General features: G+C 34.3%; 2 protein-coding genes across 5 annotated transcripts in view; one reads left to right on the top strand and one right to left on the bottom strand.

Annotated features, from left to right (window-relative positions):
• LOC118192588 (solute carrier family 2, facilitated glucose transporter member 1-like) overlaps nucleotides 1-23,436 on the top strand; it is a 159,324-nt gene that overhangs the window by 52,783 nt on the left and 83,105 nt on the right. Inside the window, exon 1 of one of the 3 annotated variants that reach the window (XM_035363591.2) lies at nucleotides 18,640-18,872. The exons of the other annotated variants lie outside the window; for them this stretch is intronic. The gene's annotated coding sequence lies outside the window, so the exon portion shown is untranslated. Of the gene's footprint in view, nucleotides 1-18,639; nucleotides 18,873-23,436 lie in introns of those variants that run through there. 3 annotated transcript variants of the gene reach the window in all.
• Nucleotides 1-23,436, bottom strand: part of LOC146997834 (protein FAM200C-like) — a 94,615-nt gene that overhangs the window by 68,999 nt on the left and 2,180 nt on the right. The window lies entirely within an intron of this gene.

The raw sequence follows: 23,436 nt of genomic DNA, 5'->3' as shown, positions 1-23,436 counted from the left end.
AAGTATTTGGAACAAAATTGGCAGATAGGAAAATGTTAAATTACTAGGTAACTTAATATAAGTTCTGCGTTTATAATTTATCCATTTCTACAATTTTCTTTTTTTTTTTTTTTTTTCTTAAATCTTCATTTCTAGTTTCTAGCAAGGATGCAAGCATTGCCACTATTTCTTTTTCTTTTGTTTGTGTTTGTTTAATACTTTTAGATAAGTAACATCTAAAAGCATATAAAGTACATTACTCTAAATCAGGGGTTCTCAACCGGTTATGCGCGTACCACTGGTGGTACGCAAAGAAGCAAAGTATTTTTAAATATTAAATTCAAAAATTAAAACCCCAACATCCTGATTGAAATTTTTCTCTAACACTCGTAAATTTATGCAATCTGAGCTTTATTTAAGAGGGGTGGCGGTAGTAGTACTTTGTAGTGGTGGTACTAAAGGTTTTCAGTTTTCGTTTAGATGGTACGCAATAGACAAAAGGTTGAAAACCGCTGCTCTAAATATCTATAGATTTTGTGGTGACTCATCATTGAAACTGTCATGGCTAATGTCTTCGTCGAATTTAACATTCATACTGTAGATGTAAATTACATTCTTCATCTATTATCATAATTATTATTTATTCCTCTCAGTTTCAAGAACATTGTATAGTGTGAATCTATTTTATTAATAAAACGTTTTAGCTTGTAGTGTCGCTTCAGTTCCGTCAAGTTTCTAATTAAATTTAGTTAAAGCGGAATGGCAACACTTTCTACTCTCCGCGAAGAACGAAGTAAATAAACTTCGGGTTTCTGTCACGCTATTCTACGTGCATGCAAAATGTAAATAAATCATATGAATAAGAATCTATAACTTCGTAAGGAATAAAATATTGGTTCCATTGGAGTCAGAGAAGTGTTATTTTCCTACATTTGCATACCAGGCACTTCATAGCCTTTAAGAAATAATAAAATAAGCGTATTATTAATATTTTATCTTGGAGTTGTTTGCTAATGATATTGTTTATTTGTTTGTTGCTTGCTAGTGTCAAATTATGAGATAAAATATAAATTTGAAGTCCTCTATTTTAATACAAAAATTTTGTTCTTCATGATGAACTTTTCTCTTAAGACTGTCATAATTCATAATTTCATAAAGTGCATTGTAAATTTCTGCTACAAATCGTAGGGATCGAACTACTTCAATTTCATTTTCCTATGAAATACACATCATGGTTATTTCGATATTAAACTAGATATAGACTTCAAAAGAATTCTTCATCATTTCACTACAAGCATTATTTATTTACTTAACAATCCCTATGCTTCTCCCAGTCATTATCAAATCAATTTGTGCTTTTTGTGTATACTTATCAAGTTAAATTAGTTTAAACGAACTTTCATATTTTTAATATGACACTAATCAGTAAAATTAATAATCGAGTTGGATTAGCTTATGTAGTTTTCCATCATCGTTCTGAACTGGAATACAAACTTTTTAGAATTCCCAATGAATGCAGTGTTTTCCAAGCCGAATTACTGTGCATTAGTGAATCAATTAAGTGGATATCTAACAACTGTTCGCTAAGTGCTAAATATCTTATTCGCACTGATTCTCTTTCATCCTTATATTCTCTTAGGAATATCTTCTTATATAACAAATTATTTGTCACTTCCCATGCTCTTCTTAAAGACCTTAATAATAAAGGTGTTGATGTTATCTTTTCTCATGTATGTGGCCACACTGGCAATCTAGGAAATGAAAGGGCTGATTGGTTGGCAAAACAAGCTACATATCTTCAAATAATTTACATACTTCTCAAGTCATTTTACAAGAACAAAAGTAGGGATGATACAATACTCGAGTGGAATGAAGTATACAGGAATTCTACTACTGCCTCTTTGACTAAACTATATTTTCCTTCTATTTCTCACAAACTGAATAATAAACACTTTTTCTGAAATTTTGAAGTTACTCAATTTCTAACAGGACATGGTAAATTCAATTCATATCTGAAGAGATTTAGATTATCTAGTACAGACTTGTGTTCATGAAGTTTCGGGGGAGTGCAAAATGTCGAATATTTGTTGTTGAATATTTGTTCAAAGCTCAAGGAAGGACGAAAGGAACTCATTTCTAGGTTAAACCCTGTGAATATTACATTTCCTCCCCCTATTCACGTATTTGTCCAACATAAAACGGCTTTCTCTTTCTTCATTTATCTCTTACGTGTCATCTGGGAATTTGTAAGTTTATTTTGTGTTACGTTGTTGTATTTTTTTATTTTTTTATTTACCTCTGTAAGTCTTGTGTAATACTATGTGGTGCACAAGGATTTAAAATTTTCAATTAAAAAAAATCAGTTTTGCCTTGAGGTTTCTAGTTATTGAATCCCATGTAATTTTGACACATAAACGCTATGATGTTCGCTGTTTACAATGACATGCATACAATATACAATAAATACAATACGCTTCAACAGAATACAGTACACCTACTATATACCGGAAATATATAAATTTACGGGAATTTCAGAAGGTAAGTCCGACACTCAAAATTCAATGCTATTTTATCTTTCATTCCTTTTATATAAAAACTTATTCATAACAAAGAAATAATTAAAATACTTAAATCGGTGAAAGTGGCAAACTTACTAACAGGAAGAAAATAAATCAAAATTGAAAGAAAAAAAAAAAAAATCTGAAATGTTTCAGATTTTAAATTACGTCCAAAGGGGCGTTTTTTAACATTTTGTGTGTTACCTTTCTTTATTAAATATCATGTTCCTCGCACTTAAACCATAAGATCCAGTGCAACAGCAATATCGCAAAATAGTTTTAAAACGAGCATATCTTTAGAATTTCCGATACAGAGACTCACGCGCTGGAGATAAAAATGTTTTTTCTGCACAACGTTGCCATTGCTCGCTTTGAAATCCTTGAGTTTGTTAATCAAAAATTCGTCAAAGTTTTAAAAAATAGGAAATCGATCATAAAACAAATTTCAAATTTCAAATTTGGTCTTCCACATGCTCATATTCGTTGGAGGATTACGTTATTCAAAATTCGATGACTCTATGTACCGTTATTTTATGACAATGTGAGAAATATACATACATTTACGCAGATTTTCATTATTTAATTTCTTCAAATATAATGAAGGACTCTAACATTTTATGGCAACAGTTTGAAAAGTGAACCGACATTTATGAGTCCGACGCAAAATGCCAAAACGAAACTAATAGTCCTTCGGGATTCAAATCCCTTTGGACTAATAACAAATAGTTGAAATTCTTTTATCTTTTTCAAGGAAAAGTAAGGCCCACCAGCAGCCGAGCGGTAAAGACGCTGAACACTGGTAGTTCGGTCTGAGGTTCGAATCCCGCGAACGGGCTGGCTGCATGGGCGTTTTCGCGGTTTTCCCCATGTGTAACGTGTATACGAGCCAGTTTCCCTTAGAAAGTCCTCCACGAAAGGCATCCCTCCCTTTAGGCAGATAGCCGCCCTCGTGTGCTTTGCCATAATTAAATACACCAACACACCAAGGAAAAGTAAAAAAAAAAAAAAAAAAAAAGCTTAGCCTAACTATCTAAAACACTTTCATTAATTAACTATTTTAATTATCTCTTGATTATTTAAAATTTAAGCCCACCAGCGGGGGAGCGGTCGTTGAACTCTGGTTCGATTCTAAACAAACGGGGCTGGTTGCATAGGCGTTTTTGTGGTTTCTTCTATGGGTAGCTTGAATACCAGCCAGTTTTCTGATAGAAAGTTGCCACGAAGGCATCTGTCCTCTTAGACAGGTAGCCCTAGCGTGCTATGCTGTAATCGAATAAACCAAACCATTATGTAAATTTTATATTAGGCTATTCTAAATTTTATTAATTAAGGAAGCTGCTTTGTGATTAAGAAATCGTTCTATAATGCAACTTCTTTGAAATCATTAATCAGGGTTTTGTTAAAGATTCCTTTTTTGGGGTAATAAATAATTAAGTAACTTGTATTAATACCTGAATCAGACTCTATAAATTTTCTCTTGATGACGACATCAAACTGACAACGTACTGGCAAGTTCTCTTTAAAATAAACGACGCTATTTAAACAAACCACCTTCTTAATCAGTTGTTTATATAAAGAAGATTCTAATTAAGATTTACTGCTTTGTAAAGATTTCTGTTTGAAACCTTCTGAAGCATAGTGCCTACTGCATTCATTAAGGTAGTAAATTTTCATTTATTTCGTGTAAGCGATGCACATAAGGACTTTTAGCTGGGAAGGGATATATTTTCGAAACTCCATAGAATAAAAGAGAAGCTTCCGCAATTAAATAGGAGATATAACTCAGCGCGATAGACAACTGACCCACTTTTCAGTCATAAGTTTTCTTTTAACCAGGATTTTGTCTTTTCGAGTCGAATTTGAATTGTAATTCCGTCAGCTGAAAACTGGAAAAATTCTTTTAACAGTCCTCCAAAATAGTTGCAAAATTATACTTTTTTTCCCTTCAAATTGTTAGGGACACAAATATTTGCCTACATCTTTGCAATAAATCGATTGCTTCATTAGATTAGATTATAACAAAATAAGCTAAAGGGATGTCTTCATGAAGATATTTTATAAGGAAGGTTTTCTCGTATTACATGCAATAAAAATGTATCAGCATATATAATAGCCATGACTTAGTATTTCACTGCGAAAGCTTCTTCTGTGAAAACTGTTGTAGTTGAAGATTTTAAACAGTACGGCTTGCATGTTAAAATACTAATAGAAGTTTCTGGAATACTACTCAATACGTTTTTATAGACAGATTTTTCCGAATGGGTAATGTGAAACAATAAAACTGTTCTCTTCGGAAATTGAACTACGCATCATCCATTTGTCATCTGGATGTATCTTACTATTATGTATGTATGTATGTTTGGGATGTATCATGTATGTATGGAGGTATCACCATCATTTGGTTGTGTTCATTACTACATCAAATGGACACGCGTAGTAATGTTGTAATGCGTTACATTCCTTCCTTTCGTATTTGAAAGATGAATGGAAATAGTGGATGAGACCCGCTCGGCCAAATCTAGGTGGTGACAAAGTTAGGCGTCAAACTTATTTCACAGTCTTTTACTTCAATAGGCGCTTAAAGGTTGGAACGACCTTTACTTACGATCGTAACGTGTGTCATCATCACTGCACAGACAGGATTTTAGCAAATTAGAGGATTGGACCAAGTTTCACAGTATTGTTACCACGTTTACGAGATATGCCAGAGAGGAGAAAATGACATTGAACTCCCAGTTCTAAATTAACAGTCTACACAGGTGTGCAAAAATTAAGGACGAAGTCGAAAAATTAGCATATCAGCTGAACGAAGAGGCAGAGCGAACAGAAAGACCAATCACAAGATTAAGTAAGGTGATGTACGGTAGCACATGCGCAGATATGCAGGTAGACGTAATGGGGGAGTGTCTGAGTAGTATAAAGCATGTTGTCGGTGTAAGATCAGTATTTCTGGCAAAGAGATTGCACGCCGTATAGCAGTTAAAATCACACCGAGTTGCTGCCTCAGAGAGAAATGGCGAATAATCAATCTGTTAGACGACATCTGGATGCTTTTACCCGAGGTCGAATCATTGGGAAGTTGGAGGAAGGCCACAGTGTGACAAGTGTGGCTGCAGAGTTCGGAATTGCTCACAGCATTGTTTCACGACTTTGGAGACAATTTCAAACTACAGGAACAGCTATCCGGGGGTTTAGTAGTGATCGTCCACGAGGAACCACACACGCAGATGACCGGTATATTGCCTTACAGGCCAGAAGAAACAGGCGGCAGACAGCGGGAGAAATCGCTAGACACACGACACAGGCGACTGGACGACCGATATCGTGTTTTACTGTGGCCAGAAGACTGCACGGTGGTGGTCTGTTTGCACGACGCCCTGTACGGTGTGTACCTCTAACGCCTGCCCATCGGAGGCGTTCTCTGTGGTGCCGGGAACACCGAAATTGGAGAGACAATGAATGGGGACGAGTACTCTTTACAGATGAGAGCAGATTCAGTCTGAGTAGCGATTCTCATCGCATACTCATCTGGAGAGAGCGGGGAAGCCGCAATCATCCCTCGAACATCATTGAAAGGGACAGGTATGGAGGTGGCGGTGTTCTCGTTTGGGGAGGCATCATGCTTGGTAGTCGTACAGACCTTCACATCTCCAACGCAGGTTCAGTCAACGGGACCCGTTATTGTAACGAGATTCTTCTTCCATATGTGCGTCTTTTTAGAGGCGCTATGGGTCCGCAGTTCCTTTTCATGGACGACAATGCACCATGTCATCGCACAGTAGCTGCCGAACAGCTCTTAGAGAATGAGGATATTGAACGTATGGATTGGCCGGCACGATCTCCGGATCTCAATCCTATCGAGCATGTATGGGATTTTCTAGGCAGACGCTTGGCAGCTCGTACCTTACCACCAGTAACGATTCCGGAGCATCGATTGGCGCTGCAAGACGAATGAGCAGCAATGCCTCAACAACTCATTGACACTCTCATTCTCAGCATGGGCAGACGCTGTGAAACCTGCCTAGCAGTCAGGGGGAGATCATATCCCCTATTAAAGACCGGATGTTTCTTGCTGGACACCCATCACAGGGATGTTTCGGCCTTCAGTCGCATTGCGCTCCATGCTACTTTTTCAATAAAGCTTCTTTATATCCCTCTGATTTCTCTTTTAGTAAGTGTTGCTTACATTACTCATGTCCTTACGTATTGGGGATCTTACGGTATTAAATGTGTTGATTTAGAAAGCTTTTGTACAAAGTTATATTGAAAAAACCGTCTCGTCCTTAATTTTTGCACACCAGTGTATAGCTAAGGGCTCTATTGTAAAAATTTTCACGCATTTAACCGGAAATGAAACTAAAATCATTTATGGCATTGTCGGAAATTGACACATAGACCTTCAAATTGCTAGCAAATGCATGTGTGAACTCATTACATCCAAAGACACTCATGTAAATAATGTTATCATTCTTTGATTTGCAAATGAGGTTTTCAATCTATAAAATTTGTATTTGAAGATATTTTAGATAAGTGTCTCATCAGTGATGTAAGACAGCAATCTCAGCTAATACTGTCATACACATATAATTTATAGTCTCGCTTTCTTTGGTAACATCAAGTAAACGAGAACTCTTAACAGTAAAAGCTAATTGTAGCTATGTTTTGTAAATATCACAGAGACAATGAAGGGGTGTAAATTTTGACTTTAATAAAATTTAATAGGCGGGACCTGTCGTGCTTCAAAAGTCAACGGTTATAGCTTAAATCTAAGAAAAGCAAGTTAGCCTAACGGCTGTACAATTAGAACAACGAGCCTTTGACTTAGGGTCGGTGTAACAAGCCATCAATCTTCCAGTTACCAATAGGACTTTTTTAACATTTACCCCACAAAAGAAGGTAAGGGAACATGTGATAATTCTTTACATAGTGAAGAATACATTTTCTTTTAGAAAGAAGAGAGTTGCTCCTCTGCTCAGTAAAATGCTATCAAAATTAAGAGCTATAGAAGTTTTTTTTTAAATACCTGCATGAAAAAGTAAACTATTACTTTGACATTTTCCGAGAATATGTTTTTCAAAATTTAAATTTTTCACTATGTGCATCGTGAAAGGAATACGAATGACACAGTTTCTCTGTTCGTTACAAAACTAAACTTCTGATTCCCTTGTTGTTATGTTTTTTCATAAAAGTAAATAAAACCTAGTTTAACTCTTGGAATGAAGTCAGTTTTTTTGTTTCACTTTTCTTTTGTCCCACAAGTTTCTAAAGAAATGAATCGGGTGTTCTGATTTCGGATTTTCTGGCATTGATATGCACATTTGTAGATGTCTGTCATCTATATGCGTTTTTGAATGTAGAATGGTTAACGACTGCTCCCAATTTGTATCTTGCCAGCTGGAAAATACTAAAGAGTCCCCCCCGTTACAAAGTAGAACAAGTTAAGAACAAGTAGGTTTAATGAAATTGGAATACTTAGTACAGTACAACTCCAATTATCCGAACTCCTACTATCCGAATCGCTGATTATCCGAATCGCTTTCAGAATTTAAGAAAAAAATTTAGAGGGAAATGCAGTGTTGGACAACGAATGACTTCTTACATTAAAAGGATCAAACCTACACTTTTTAACTTCGTGTCACTGCCTGAAACGAGGATGGAAGTTCTTTAAGTCGATGAAGGCAGCAACAAACAAAAATTTAGAAGATGTCATTTTCAAATGGTTTTTGCAGCTACGTTCTATAGGTTCTATAGGGCCTGTGCAAAAATTCTTTCTTTTGTGCTTTGTTAAGCTAAGATCTTAGCTCAGAAGCTTGGATATTCATCCTTTAACACAAGTAACGGCTGGCTAAGAAATTTTAAATGCAGGCAAGATGTCTGTGAAACAGCTTACTTTGACCAAGATGTTCAGCAAGCACTTGTAAGGACTGCGTAGTACGCTGCAAGTAAAAGTGTTGCCTTTTCATTTTAATTAATTAAAACCTCTTTTTCTCTGAAAATAGCTTTTTTTCTTACATTTCCAACATGCAATACATACAGTTGTAAGGATCTTAAGTTTTACTAACGTTTATTTTATTTTAAATCTTTACTATCACTTCTTATTTTCTACTTCCGGCCAGAATTATAAGCGTTAACATATTTATGCAAAGTTTGTCTGGCGAACGCCAAGTATTTAAGTTGTGGCTTTTTTCCAAGCGAGAGAGAGGAAGCAGTTAGTCGAAGCAGGCCGCTTACCTTAGAAGTTTTACTCGGTTGCTGGTTGCCTTCCAGGCCAGAGGTTTAATCCTCTTGATAACTTTAAACGTATTGTAGTGTTTACAGTTCTCTGTACTACATACGGCTTCCTGTTAATATAAGGCCAATCTTCCACGTTTATTATTTTAAAGTTAAATTAGAGTTTAGTTTTATTTTTATATTTTTTACGTTTAGACCACAAGTAGTGGTCTAAACGTAGACCACTTGTATTCCGAAGTACACTTGTAGACCACTTGTATTCCGAAGTACGGAAGTTATTGTAAATAGAGAAAAATAAAGGGTTTTGTATACCCTTCTTGTGTATCCTGTCTACTTCCCACAGTTATTGAACATAGCTTTAGTAAGCTCTCTGTTCCTCCTTCGAGTCAGGTCCTTGCATGTTCCCGAAGAAAGTAAGGCGGAACATTGAACCTGATACAGTAATTAATTAAAATGTACGTAGACCCTTTCTTCGGAAAAAATCCAATTATCTGAATTTTTGATTATCCGAATGGAGTCCGGTCCCAATTGATTCGGATAATTGATTCGGTCCCAATTGATTCGGATAGTTCTACTGTAGTAATCATTGTCAGATGTTCAAAGATGTGAAAGTGTTTTGAGAATTTTGGACTAGGTATAAGGTTTTGTATTTATGATTCCATTATTAACTTTATTGTCAATTTCAATTTTGTTGGCTCCCACCAGGATGCAAATTACTTAACTTATTAACGTATACAAGAACACAGTTCTTAAAGTTAAGGTAAAGCTTTTGGCAGTGACCTCTAACCTGTCTCCTAACTATTTACTCCCAGGTCCTAGATTATAGACTTTTTCTAGCCATGTTTGTTCGTGGGATTACAGGGTCGGAGGCAAAGCTTACTACGGGATTTTGCGGCGTGAATTGCATACTTTGCGAATTACTTAATTTTATGTTATTTTAAATCCCGCAACCAGCGGTGACTTATTTTTGTAGTACACGAATTGTGTATGCTGTTAAGTTCCAATAAAAGATTTATTTTAAACCTTCTTCTAAGTTCGTAGACACTTCCTCTGAAAGTCTACGACAGGGCTTTAAGTCGTTTGACTGTCTACAAAGGGAGCCAAAATTAAGTTTTAAATTACACTAGTTTCCCATATGTAAGAGTTTTCATAGTTTCATATGTCTACAAAGGGAGCCATGTTTCATATCATAGTTTCATATGTCTACAAAGGAAGCCAAAATTTAGTTTTAAAATACATTAGTTTCATATGTAAGGTCGACTTTTTTGATATTTTGATTCATTTTTAACAGGTTTATCTTAATTATCTAAGAACGTCAAGAATTTCTTAACTTCGGTTTACTATGCTGAAAGCATTTGTTATAAATCAGTCATATTTTCATATAGCTTACGTTCAAAATTTATCATTTAAAGATTACACTCCAGTCAAAGATCCACTGTAAAATAATTATTTTACAAAATATTCATAAATTAAAGAAAATGCTGAAGGAGTTATTAAATTAAAGGAAATGACTGCAAAATATGCAAAAACAATTCATTTTCTTATTGAGGTATGTAATAATTTGTTTAAAAATTTGATTACATCTGTATGATAATTTCTCACGCGAATATGAAACAAATGTATAGGATGAAATAAATATTGGTGCTTGTGGTAGCTGGTTCAAATTTATTTCGTACTGCGCAAGAGCAAGAAATGTGATAAATCGCCAAAATATGGTTTACCTTCTTTTAGTTAACTAGGCTGTTATACAAAACAATGCTTGATTCACGAAGTGTACTAAATTCAGTTTATTCCAAAATTTGTTTCTAGATTTAAATTAAAAACTGTGTCGCGCGGAGCAATATTTACCGTATATTTACGCAGGTAAGACTGTAATTGAATCATAGAATATCTCCCAAAATATGGGTTCGTCTTATAGAACAGATGAGAAAACAGATGAAAGAAAGACAAACAGCTCCTCAATTAATCCTCACTTTCGTTGCTGAGATGTTCATAGTACTGAGTCCCCTTTTACATCTAGCGAGTCGATTTCCGCTTCGTGGCGAAAATTTGTACCTCGTCTTATCTGCAGAAATATACAGCATTAAAAATGATTTCAAGATTAAGATTTTATAGTTCAGATTTAATCTGTCTGTTAACTAAGCTATTTCATATCAATAGATGCAGTTCTTAAGAATATTATCCTTTTTGCGTTTTAATTGGATTTGATTTCGAAAAAAATGCATTAAATTCATGTATATCTAATTAAACACAATGACTATTTTTATAGAATTTCTTTATATATTTTTTCACTTTTAAAATATACAAATTTTACATGTTTATCCTAAATGTTTCGCTATTTGACCTGGGCCATCTCTGTTGAGAATCTCCACTGATGAAACAGGCCCACCAGAGGCCGAGGGGTAAAGTCGCTGAACACTGGTATTTCGGTCCGAGGTTCGAATCCCGCGAACGGGCTGACTACATGGGTGTTTTCGTGGTTTTCCCCATGTGTAACGTGTATACGAGCCAGTTTCCCTTAGAAAGTCCTCCACGAAGGCATCCCTCCCCTTAGGCAGATAGCCCTAGTGTGCTTTGCCATAATTAAATACACCACACCACACCACTGATGAAACAAGCATACTAAACTTAAAAAGAGCCGTTTTGGGCAACGGTTAAAATAAGATTTTGTTACTTTTATTAATGTATAATCTTGTTATTAGCCATGATACCGAAAATTCACTTCTTTAAATATTTAAATGCAAAGCAGTTTACTATACTTTGTTGAAACTTCAGAAAGATGTTTAACATACTAACTTCCATGAAAAATTAACTGCATTAAACTTGAACTCTAAAACTGACTTTAGTTTATTTTAGAAATGACACATTTTAAATTTATATTTTGTTTTATAATACTGTTTCATAGCCAGCTCAAATACAGTATACATACAAAGGGTGTGTCTTAAATACAAAGGGTGTTTATACATTTTTAGAACGATTTCGGGAAAGAATTAAAAATTAAGCAAATATTTTGGGATAAATGTTTCTGGTAACAGCTTCTTATTCAAAATAAGAAATATCGTCTGCTACTTTTAAATTTATTCTGCTTTCAAAATGTTGCACGTAAACTGGCTGTGGATTAAAAGATATACTTTTGCACTTTCCGAAGAGAAATATTCTTATTACGTAATTCAAAAATGTTGTGAAAAGCAGCATTATTAGTCGGAAAAGGAAAAACCAATCAGTCATTACTTCTGCCTGGAAAGAAGACACCAAATAAATACCCGAAAAAGGTACACTGCCGGAGAAGGAAGGGACAGTTCAGTACCTCCCGTTCTACTAAACCGATTGATGAAATTCAAATTGCGTTTTTCATGTCTCGAAAGTGCGATTTAGGATATATATTAGATTTATATATAGAATTGTTCTAACATAGGTATTTTGACACAAAATGAGTCTTTTTCTGCAGTAACATACCAATTTTTTTCCATATTTCGATTCCACGATTCAAATTATGCCTAAATATTAAATTTTGTAAAATTTGGTGCGAAATTTACGGAGAAATTCAAAAATTTAGCTTGGTTTATTTTATTTTTTTTTTTTTTCAGTTTGCACCAAGAATAATTCACTTAGCGAACTCCTTAATATATGGCAACCTATTTTCCTTTCCTTTCTAATGTGCAGGAGCAGGGAAAAATCAAATACCCTAATATTTTAAGAGAAACTGGCTTGTATTTAAGTTACCCACGAGGGAATTCTAGGAGAACTCAAGCATGTTTGTCAATTTGCTTGAATTAAAGGCGACATTCAGAATGTATCTGTGTGACCCATTGACAAAATGACATAGTACCGACATAATTATCACTGTGTAAGAATTATAGATTTATCTACATTACAGTTCCTTTAGGCTGTGGACAATTAAATTTATCCAGAATAAACAAAAAATTTCATGTACAGGAAAATCACTTGTGTTATTTAAATTTTTAAAGGACTTTTATGCTCTTTTTCTTCACGATACTTTTTTTTGATCTCATCTTACCACTGAAATAGAGACTCAGTAATAGCTGAGTAAGACTAATTGAATGCTACTAAGAGTTCGACCCATTCTATCTCAGGCGGATGGGCTGGCTGAGTGTTTGCGTATGGGTTGGCTGAGTTTCCCCATGTGTAACGTAAATACCAGTTTCCCTCAAAATGTCCTCTACGAAAGCATCCTTACCCTTAAGTTGATAGCCCTTGTGTGTTTTGCCAGATTCAAATAACCTAACACACCATCGAAATAGAGCTTATGTACATCATGCTTGTTTAAAGCACAGGAAAATTAACTATCCAGTTTTGGCTGTTAGCTATCGATTAATTTAATAAATATAGTATATCTGTGTTCAGTTACTTGTTTTATAAAGTCAAACGTGAAATTTTTGTTAATATTTTGTTTATAGTTTCTCATACATCCCGCACGAAAGTAAAAATTTGTATCAAAGCTTACAGAGTGCAAACTAAACGTCGCATTCTTAATATTTTTATTCGATGATTAAATGGTGTAGTGTAGTGTGGTGGTGTATTTAATTATGGCAAAGCACACTAGGGCTATCTGCCTAAGAGGAGGGATGCCTTTCGTGGAGGACTTTCTAAGGAAAACTGGCTCGTATACACGTTGCACATGGGGAAAACCACGAAAACGCCCATGCAGCCAGCCCGTTCGCGGGATTCGAACCTCAGACCGAACTACCAGTGTTCAGCGACTTTACCGCTCGGCCGCTGGTGGGCTTCGATGATTAAATGAATATCTGTAATAGTAGAACAAAATCATAATAGAGCTCGACTATTATCGTTAGCTCATTTATCCATCTGTTGATCTAGTCAGTGATATTATGCAGATTCATATAGCATTTTTTTTAGTGTAAATCAATTTGCAATAACATTTTTGGTCACTCGGAAGTTTTAATATCATAATAATTTTAATCAGTTTATCTTTATTAAATTCTTACTATTAGCACACACTCTCTCTATATCTTGTTCAAATTTTCAATCGTTAATAAAATACTTTTTATCCATCCACTCAAGCTCGAATACATATTTTAAACTTGTAGTGGATGACACATGATGTTAATACAGTTTTTTCACATATTAAAATTTTTCATATGTAAAAAAAATTTAAATTTTGCTTAAAATTTTTACATTTTAAATTAAAAATTGTTTTAATTAATAAAAATTTGTTTTTGTATTTTTAAATTTTCCTTTGTTGACTCAAGTAGGAGTTGACTTAAATTTTTTTATTTAATTAAATTAATTAATTAATTAATTTTTAATCGTTAATAAAATACTTTTTATTCATCCACTCAAGTTCAAATGCTTTCTTTACACTTGTAGTCAATACAGTTTTTTCCCATATTAAAGTTATTTTCCCATATTTGTTGTTTTTTAAATTTTTTGTTTTTGGTATTTTTAAAACTTTTTTTGGTTGACCTAAGTAGGAATTGACATATTTAATATTACTTGTTTTCCCTTATTTTCAAATTTATAAAAATTGTAGTAACTATTGTAATAATAAGTATTTTATGTAGTAACTATTGTATAAGTCCCAGTAAAAGTTTATAAAAATCGAGCCAATGATAGCAATAATAAATTCAAACCTATCAATTATACAAGAGATTCTAGCAGAATACAACTGCCGATTAAATGACTAAGTTTCACTTAGTTTTTCAAATTACCATAAACCTCAAAAAAGATAAAAACCCATTGATAAAACTTCTACTACGTTGGAATACGTTGTTTAACAGCATAAAAAAAAGACTTTGGCATTCTTTCTGTCAGACAAGACGTCGTGTTTTAAATAAATTGCGTTCTATTTCAAGAATCCTGAATTCGAGTAGCTAGTATACGTTGCTCCAGTAGCATACGGAGGTGTGTCTAAAAATACGTAAACATCCTTCGTCCGCTTCAGTCTGAGGAAGTTATCTGTTACATCCAGCAAGCAAACGGGCAGAAGAACTAGGAGTGTAGTATAGAGAAGTATGTCGTTAAATGCCGGTTTCCTAAGAAATGGATGACCGTTATTTTGTGTTAATTAACTTGCATTAATAAAAAATAATAATACGACTTTATCAATCAAAGAACTTACATTGCTCTAAACTGGCTGTGCATTATTTTTGTAAATGTCGTTAACGTTAGTTTTAGTAAAATATTATTTATGGCCTAATGTAATTTATGAATTAACAAAACAAGATTTAGGGGGAATCTAGTTCTTATTAATTTTGCTAATTTTGTATTAAGTTATTAAATTTAAAAATGAAGAAAAATTTAAATGCAGTTTCCAAACAAGCCTACTCGATACATTATTAAAAATAAAAAAATTAAAAAAAGCTGTGGCTGTAAATCTAAGCAAAACTAGAGCGTAGCTTACCGTTAATTTAAATTAATACTCACACATTTCAAAAGATTACAACAAAAATGTTTAGCGTGCCCCTATTAAATCTATTAAGAGATCATTTCTGACAATCCGCACTTAATGAATGGTTATGATGGATTTAGATGTATTGGGTTATCTTCTTTGATTATGCCACAGTAGTCGAGGGCTATCTGCTTAAGGAGAGGGATGCCTTCGCGGAGGACTTTCTAATAGAAACTGGCTCGTATTCACGTTACATATGGGAAAACCACAAATTTTCCAAGCAGTCAGCCCGTTTGTCGGGTTTCGAGCCCCAGATCGAACTAACCTTCAATGACTTTATCGCTCGACCTCTGGTGGACGATTTTCCTTTTGTGCAGACACATACACACTGGGTGTGCATGTGTAGTTTGCACACTCAGTGTGTATGCGTAGTTATTAAATTAATGCTTTGGTTTCAATTTGGGTTAAATTACGTAAATGTAAGAATTACTGAAACTACTTTCTGAAATAATAAGAAAACAAGAAATTGATATCATGGTATGTTTTTAAGTTGGTTTAAGATTTACATGAAATCTAATTTAACTATAATTTGACTACAGTCAGCCCAAGCCCACAAAAATCCTCGTGGCAAGGAATGAAAGTTTACGCCTGCCGTTGGCAACCGCCTTGAGCACCTTACAGGTCACAGTGCCCCCCTCCCAATTTTGATGGATGGAGAGCACGCCGGGGGACGGGTCTGATTGTCTTCCACCCCTCTTTCCCTACCCCCAACCTCTCGAAAGGACTTTCGGCACGCCGCATATTTAAAGTGTCACCATGCCGCACGACCACTATATATTTACAAACATCCATGCTTCCTCCGGGATTCGAACCCGAGCCCTTCGGGACGGCAGTCAGGATGGTCTAATAAAGTAGTTTAACAGTATTTAAATTTCATTTTCCTTTTTCTTTTTTTTTAATCCAAAAGAGGCTGTTGGTCTCTGTCATGTATCTGGCTGCGATGCTGCCTGCCAGAGTCCAGCAAGTGAGAAAGACGAGAGTTGCATGTTAGCCTCAGAGGAGGAAGGTGGTAGATTTCCCTATGTTGTAGGAGCGAGGTACTGCTCCGAGTTTACTATTATTCTTTGAACGTTGATTTTAATAAATGTTTGTTTCGTTTTTTTTTAATGGTGCCTTATTGAACCGTGAAGCCGTTACAGTCTCGAAATGGAATTTTGAGTTGGCTTTAAATAGCGAATCATTTTTCAAACTGTTGGCGCCAAATATTTTCACCCTGTGTCATTCTTAAAGAATTTAAACAATGAAGAATCTGCATTTATGTATGCATGTTCTTCGCATTGTGAGAAAACGACGGTACCTAGAGCCATCAAATTTTTAATAACATAGTCCTTCACTCGAACATGTGCACGAAGAAGCCGAGACTTTTTAATTTCGAAATTTTTTATTGTGTATTTCGTATCTTATAAAATTTCAATGAATTTTTGATTAACAAACTCGACGATTTGAAAGAAGCAGTGGCAACACTGCATGAAATAAAACATTTTTATCTTCAATACACGAGACTGTCTGTTGGAAATTCTAAAGAGATGCTATTTTTAAATGATTTGCGATTTTGCCGTTGAATGAATTTTATGTAAGTTTGAGGAACGTAATATTTAATAAATAAAGTTAACACAATACTTTAATCTTAAAACGATAAAAAATGTTCTGCAAGCCATCTTTTTATGAAAACTGAACATAGATATGAAATGAGAAAAGAGTGAAAAATTTATGCTAGCACTTTACTGTGTATAGGGAAGTATATGAAAACTGAACATAGTAGATATGAACAGTGTACATGAAAACTGAACATAGATATGAACTGAGAAAACAAGTGAAAAATTTATGCTAGCACTTTACAGTGTATAGGAAATTCTAAATATATGCTGCCATGCTTTTAACATTTTTGTAATTTTGCTGTTGAATTGTATATGGTATAAGGGCGAAGAAAACGACGCTTAATGATGATGCTTAATAATGACGCTTAATAATAAAAAGAAATGGGTTAAGAGGAGTCAGTGCTACAGCAGACTGGCAGACTGCGAGCTCAGCGAGAGCGAAGAAAACCTTAACAACTCCATTTTGGGGATCCTTAAAATCTGAAGCCTTTCAATTTTTTTGGTAGTCCTTATTAATATGCATTTCTTTATTTCTTTTTGCAACATTGCGACTAGTTCTGTGGAAGTTTGCGTGCAGTTTGGTCTAGCTCTCAACTGGTGCTATAATTCTTCCCAGAGATGTTCGACTATGTTTAAATTAGGGTCGTGAGCCAGCCAATTGAATTCATTTACTTCTCAAACCACCTGGTTAAATCTTTCGCTGTTATGAAAAGCTGAATCATCATGTTAAAAGTGATAAAACCAGTTCCAGTTGTTGTCACATGTGGAAAGCACAGAATTGTTCAATATAGCCTCATACTTAACATTCAAAGCATTTAGGTCTTGAGACATAAAACCCAATAGATTAAGACCCCTCAAACCAAGAAAAACATTTCCAACCATAATTCCTCCTCAGTCAAATTCCAGTCTGGGAAAAATGGGCTGGGAACCTCGATCACTGATAGTAGTACTGCACCACTGTCACTGATAGCAAATATTGAGTTTAGTGATCAATGGCTTGTTGCAGCTTACCTATCGAATCCAAGTTAAAAATCTTTGGTATGAGTACTAATGTCGTTTCCAGTTGCTATTCGGAAGTTTGTGTGCACTGTTTCAAAGCTTATCGATTTGACTTCTAGACACGTCAGAATCATCGACGGTCTCTATCTGTGAATTCTTTTAGCTCTTCTTTTGTTGCAGATGGGATTTTATAACTCTCACATTTGCACGTGATATGTGAAACTAGCCGGAATGAAACAACTAAATCAGTCGGGACTGGTAATCATGCCTCTTTCGGCCTAATTCAGCTCTAAGCATTTTTAACTGAGACGATGAGGGCTTCATTGTCTTTTTCAAGACATATACAGATGGTATCCACACATTTTTGTAAAGATTTTGCACAAAGCTTTATATGTAAACAAACCTCAGGATTTTTTTCTAATACGTTCAGTCTGAAAGGCCCTTTTGTTGAACTATCAAAAAATTCCTACAAATTAAATTCAATTCATAGGAACTTTGTGAAATAGTATACAAATTAGCTATATGACATAGTTTTGTAAACAAGTCCGCTTCCTTACCAAATCTTGGACCGAAAAACTTACCATTTTTACAAATGTGTAGCCATAATACAGAATGATTAAAATAAGCTTGAATATTCTAGTAAGTACTCGCCGTATATTCTTAAGTATGATGTACTAAATTATTATTATTTTTTAATATTTGCTGATAAACTTTTATATGCAAGTAAACATTTTTGCTGCCAATTAAATCTTCATTTGGATTCTGATCCTTTAATGATTGTTTGGTGTTACTGTAGGATAAAAATTGATCTCTCTTTGTTTCGTTCTTTCCGTCCAACAAATAGAAAAGCGGAAGAAATGCAGACGAACAAATATCTCATTTTAACAATCAGAGTGAAGACCATTCTTTGACTCAGGTAAAAGAGAAGAAGCAGATCAAGGTGTGTTTGACCCTGATCTATAAACAAAGGAACATTCAAGCCTAAAGACAAGCATCTCTTGAGAATTGGATGATGGATAACTGCCAACGGTGTATGAAGACTAAGGATTTGATGACGATCTGAGCTTTCGCCAAGAGGTAGTAAGGTGGATGAATGTTTTGCGTTTGAGTTGAATGGTAGCAGAAAGTAAAACGTTGAATTAAAATTGAATTGACATGTAATCAACGTTCGTTTGTTAGTTGCCACAATAGTTGTTATGCAAATTATCATGAGCTAGCAAAAAAATACCTAATCGAGCTTTAATTTTTGTACATAAAATTTGGGTTTTTGATTTAACGAATTTTATCTATTTATTTCGTGTTTTGTTAACCAATGTTCCTAAAAGCTAATTAAATACTTAGCTTAGTTAAACATATTCATTAGATTTTTTAGGGTAAATTCTGTATGCTTTTTCACCTCTTTTTCGAAAACAATATGTCTGGATTACAATTTCTTAACTAACAAACGAATCTAATTTTTAAACAGTAGAAATTAAATGAAATAATTCATCGAAATATGCAAAGAGAATTTATTAAGCTACAATCCTGTAAATGCGATTTTTTTTTTCTCCGATGAAAGACATCAAGGCACAGAAATGTAGCAATTAATCAACAACGTGCTGAAAAAGTGCTTAGCTTGTAGATTTCTTTCATCATTTCTTACAGGTACTGTTAATTATAAAAGTAGCTTTGTTACAGGCCATTCTAATTTTTCTTAATCTTCTTAAGAATTTAATAATTAATATGTTAATTAAATTAAGAATTAATAATCTTAATTTAATGAATTTAATTAACTTATCCTAATAAAATTATAAGATCTAGATTTCTGTTCTCTTCTTTCATTGAGGTAATATACATTAAGACTGGGCGGATGTTCTTCTGCAATTAGATTGACATCTTTACTTTCCTGATATTAAAACAGAGCATGCTGGAGACAGTTACAACTTTGTGTTTACTCCTAAAAGGCTGCACAATAATATTTATGAAATTAATTTTATTCTAGAAACCTGTAATCTAAAAAAAAAATATAATAAATATCAAATAAAAGCCTCAGATTACACCACGATCACAAAAAGCCGATTTTCAGAAGTTTGTTTAATTATGGCGAAACATGCACGTGTTATTTATATAAAGGAAGAGATGTCTTCGGGTCGCCTTTTTAAAGGAAAATATTATATATTTAGCCGCTCAGCCGGGATAGTGGTTAGTGACTCTGACTACCGTATCGAAAGGCCTGGTTCCTAATCCCTGAAAAGGGATAAATGTTTGTAAATGTACAGTGTCTGTGCGGCATGGGAGCACTCAAAATATGAGCCGAGCCAAAATTGCTCTCGAGAGGTCGATGGTAGGAATAGAGAGGTGGGAGAATTTTTGGTCCGTCCTCCTGGGGTGCTCTTCTTCAAAACTGGGGGAGGAATTAAACAAAGTCATACTGTCATCTGTATGGTTGCCAACGACAACAGCAATCTTGCACTCCTTGCCAGGATGAATTTTACAGATTGTTCTCATGTTACTGACAGACAAGGGAGATAAGTCACAACATGAATGAATGATGAATTTCGTGGGCTTGTTCTGATACCATACAAGCGAGATTAGTCACAATAACAACAGTGTATTCACGTTAGACATCGAGAAAAGGAGGAAACTTCCTATGAAGCTGTTTCTCTCATATCGATCCGATTTTGACAAGATAAGATTTTTAGAGTTATCACCTAATTCCTGATACCCATTCAATTCAGGGAAATTTAGAGTAGGTAACACATAACTTGTTTTGTAAGTAACTGAAATCTTCACTCGGATAAGCAGCGTCATTTTGTAATACTTTTAACATGACAAACCATCGCTTTAATGTAAGTTAAAATTTTCAGTCATAACTTACCAGGAGTAGCTTAGTAAATTCTGTTTGGCCTGTGTTTTGTGCTGACAATTAAGCAGTTGTTAAAGGCGGCAACATGCCAATAGGTTACGATAACTGTGTTAGCCATTAGTTTGACATACGTAATTAATTTTATAAGGTATTTTCTCTCTCCTTTCTGCATGCCTTCGTGGTGTAACGGTTAGCACACTCGGCGCGTATTCGAGAGGTCCAGGTTCGAGTCCTGGGGGAGGGCATTGCTCATTTTTCACGTCTCCTGCTTTAAAATAGCATAATGACTCTACAATTTCACGCCGCAGAAGTCGCCCTTATTTTAGCGAACTTAGCTCTCAGGAAAACATCCTTTAAGAAGATGATCTTCGCGTCTTTGTCATCTTCAGACAAAACAACAACAAAAAAAAAAAAAAAAAAGTCTGAAAGGTTTTAGATTTTAAATTGCGTCCATAGAGGCCTTTTTTTTTTTTTTTTTAATTTTTTTTTTTTTTTAAGTTTTGTGTGTTACCTTTATTTATTAAATATCATATTCTTCGCCCTTAAACCATAAAATTCAGTTCAACAACAATATCGCAAAATAATCTTAAAATGAGCATATCTTAAGAATTTCCGATACACAGGTCCGCGAGCTGGAGGTAAAAGGTTCCCGCCCTCCGTAGGGTGTTGCCATTGCTCGCTTTTAAATCGTTGAGTTTGTTAATCAAAAATTCATTAAGCTTTTACAAAATATGAAATAGATAATAAAACAAATTCCAAATTTGGGCTTCTAGATGCCCATATTCGGATGGAAACGTACGTTATTCGAAATTGGATGGCTCTAGGTACCGTTGTTTTATCACAGTGCGAGAAACATACATACATTGATGCAGATTCTTCATTATTTAATTTCTTTAAATATAATACGGGTAGATAATATTTGGTGGCAATAATTTGAAAGTGAATCGGACATTTATAGTGAACCAACGCAAAATGCCAAAACGAAAATAATAGTCCTTCCAGGGCAAATTGCCCCTTTGGACTAAAAATGTGCATGAGGATAATATATATGTGAAAGATAAAAGGTTAACTTTAATATCCAATATCCCCTTATCTTTGGAAGCAGGAATGTTCCAAAATAAAATTAAAAAATATGTATTTCTAGTTATTAAGTATCAATTTATTCCTTCTTACAAATCCGTGGATTTTGTGTCTTGATATGTTTTGTTTCCCATTTGCCCCAGAATGTTTCGTTCAAGACGTTCTAAACTCCTAGGATCGAAACAATTGACGCATGGGGGTATAGCAGCGCTCGTGCACTAAACGAGATTTTTTTCTTACAAACTTGCGCGGCAGTCAATGTGTTAAAGTGATAAGCATTATGTAAATGTGAAAATTAAGTTTTAGGACTTTACGTTCCTCAAGTAATTTTCATAAAGTTAAAATTTCTAAATTTCTTACTGAGCCGTATTTTGTACTATTTATAAGTGTGATATTGAATTCCACTGTCTCACTACGACTGGAAATGAGGAAACTAATTTTAAATGCTGCATTTTTGATCTGGAAAACTCTGCATATAAATACACTGCCAAAAAATCTTTACTGTTAGTGAATTCTTATACACCGATTATCAGTAAAATGACAGTATAAAAAATGACCGTAAAGCAGGCAACCGGTTATACCAATCTTCGAATCTGTTTTATTTTAGATAAATTCAAAAGTAAAAATCTTGATAAAAAGAAGTCAATTTATATTATTTATTAATTTCCTACTGTTTTAAGAATGTTTTTAAAATTCGAATTAAAGCCTGAGAGTTGCATTAACACATTAGGAATGGCACCGAGTTTACTTTTAGCCAAAAGGGCGTAAGCCCAGAAGGGTTATATTAATTTCGTTTTGGCATTTTTGAAAACTTTAAAAGACTGTATCACTTTTACTAAGTATGAAATCGATAATAAAACAAATTCCAAATTTCAAATTTGGTCTTCTGCACGTGCCTATTCGTAGGAGGATTACGTCATTCAAAATTTGATGTCTCTATGTAACGTTGTTCTATCACAATGCGAGAAATATACAGTTAGTCAATAAAGTCTGCGTACATCAAGAAAAGTAATATCAAATCCAAATTTTAAGGTGCGAAAAGGGTAGTTTCTTAAAGTTTTATTTTTTAAATATGTAGTTTCAATAAGGGACTTTGAAATTATTTAACTGTAATATTTTCATATTTAATAATTTATGCGCACTAATTTTTAAAAGATAAGTGGCCAGAAATCAAAGCCAATAAAGTTTGCGTACAACGCGAATTAGGCGGGGGATTTCTTATCTAACTTTTAAACTTCAAATTTGAGAATACAAAGAAGGTTACACTTTCAAGGTCATTGACCTCCGAAGCAAATTTCACATTCATTGGAAGGTTCTATTTCTATTTTCTTTGACGAAAATGACAACCAATAAAGAAATTCCTTTAGTTACGAGACAACTAATTATCAAATTGAGAGATGAAGGTAAAACTCTTCGTTATATTGGTAAAACCATTGGAAAACCATTTTCTAGTGTGCAAAGAGTTATTCAAAACTATCTTGACACTGGTAGTCTTGCTGTAAAACCAAGATGTGGGAGACCGAAGAAGCTAACGCAGAGAGAAGAAAGAAAAATTCTTTTACGAATTAAACAAAATCCTAAACTTTCTGCTGAAAGCATTGCAAAAGACATTTTTTTAACTATCAACAAGGAAATTTCTTCTGAAACTGTACGAAAAGTGCTGCGAAAGTCCGATTATCATGGACGCAAACCTAGGTCTATGCCATACATTTCCGA

The sequence above is a fragment of the Stegodyphus dumicola genome, chromosome 4 (genome assembly GCF_044657685.1).
Source record: "Stegodyphus dumicola isolate Sdum_Otavi_A_Nest chromosome 4, ASM4465768v1".
In the NCBI taxonomy this organism is placed as follows: Eukaryota; Metazoa; Arthropoda; class Arachnida; order Araneae; family Eresidae; genus Stegodyphus; species Stegodyphus dumicola.
The sequence above is the reverse complement of the archived record's forward strand: the minus strand, read 5'-3'. Positions and strand labels throughout refer to the sequence as shown.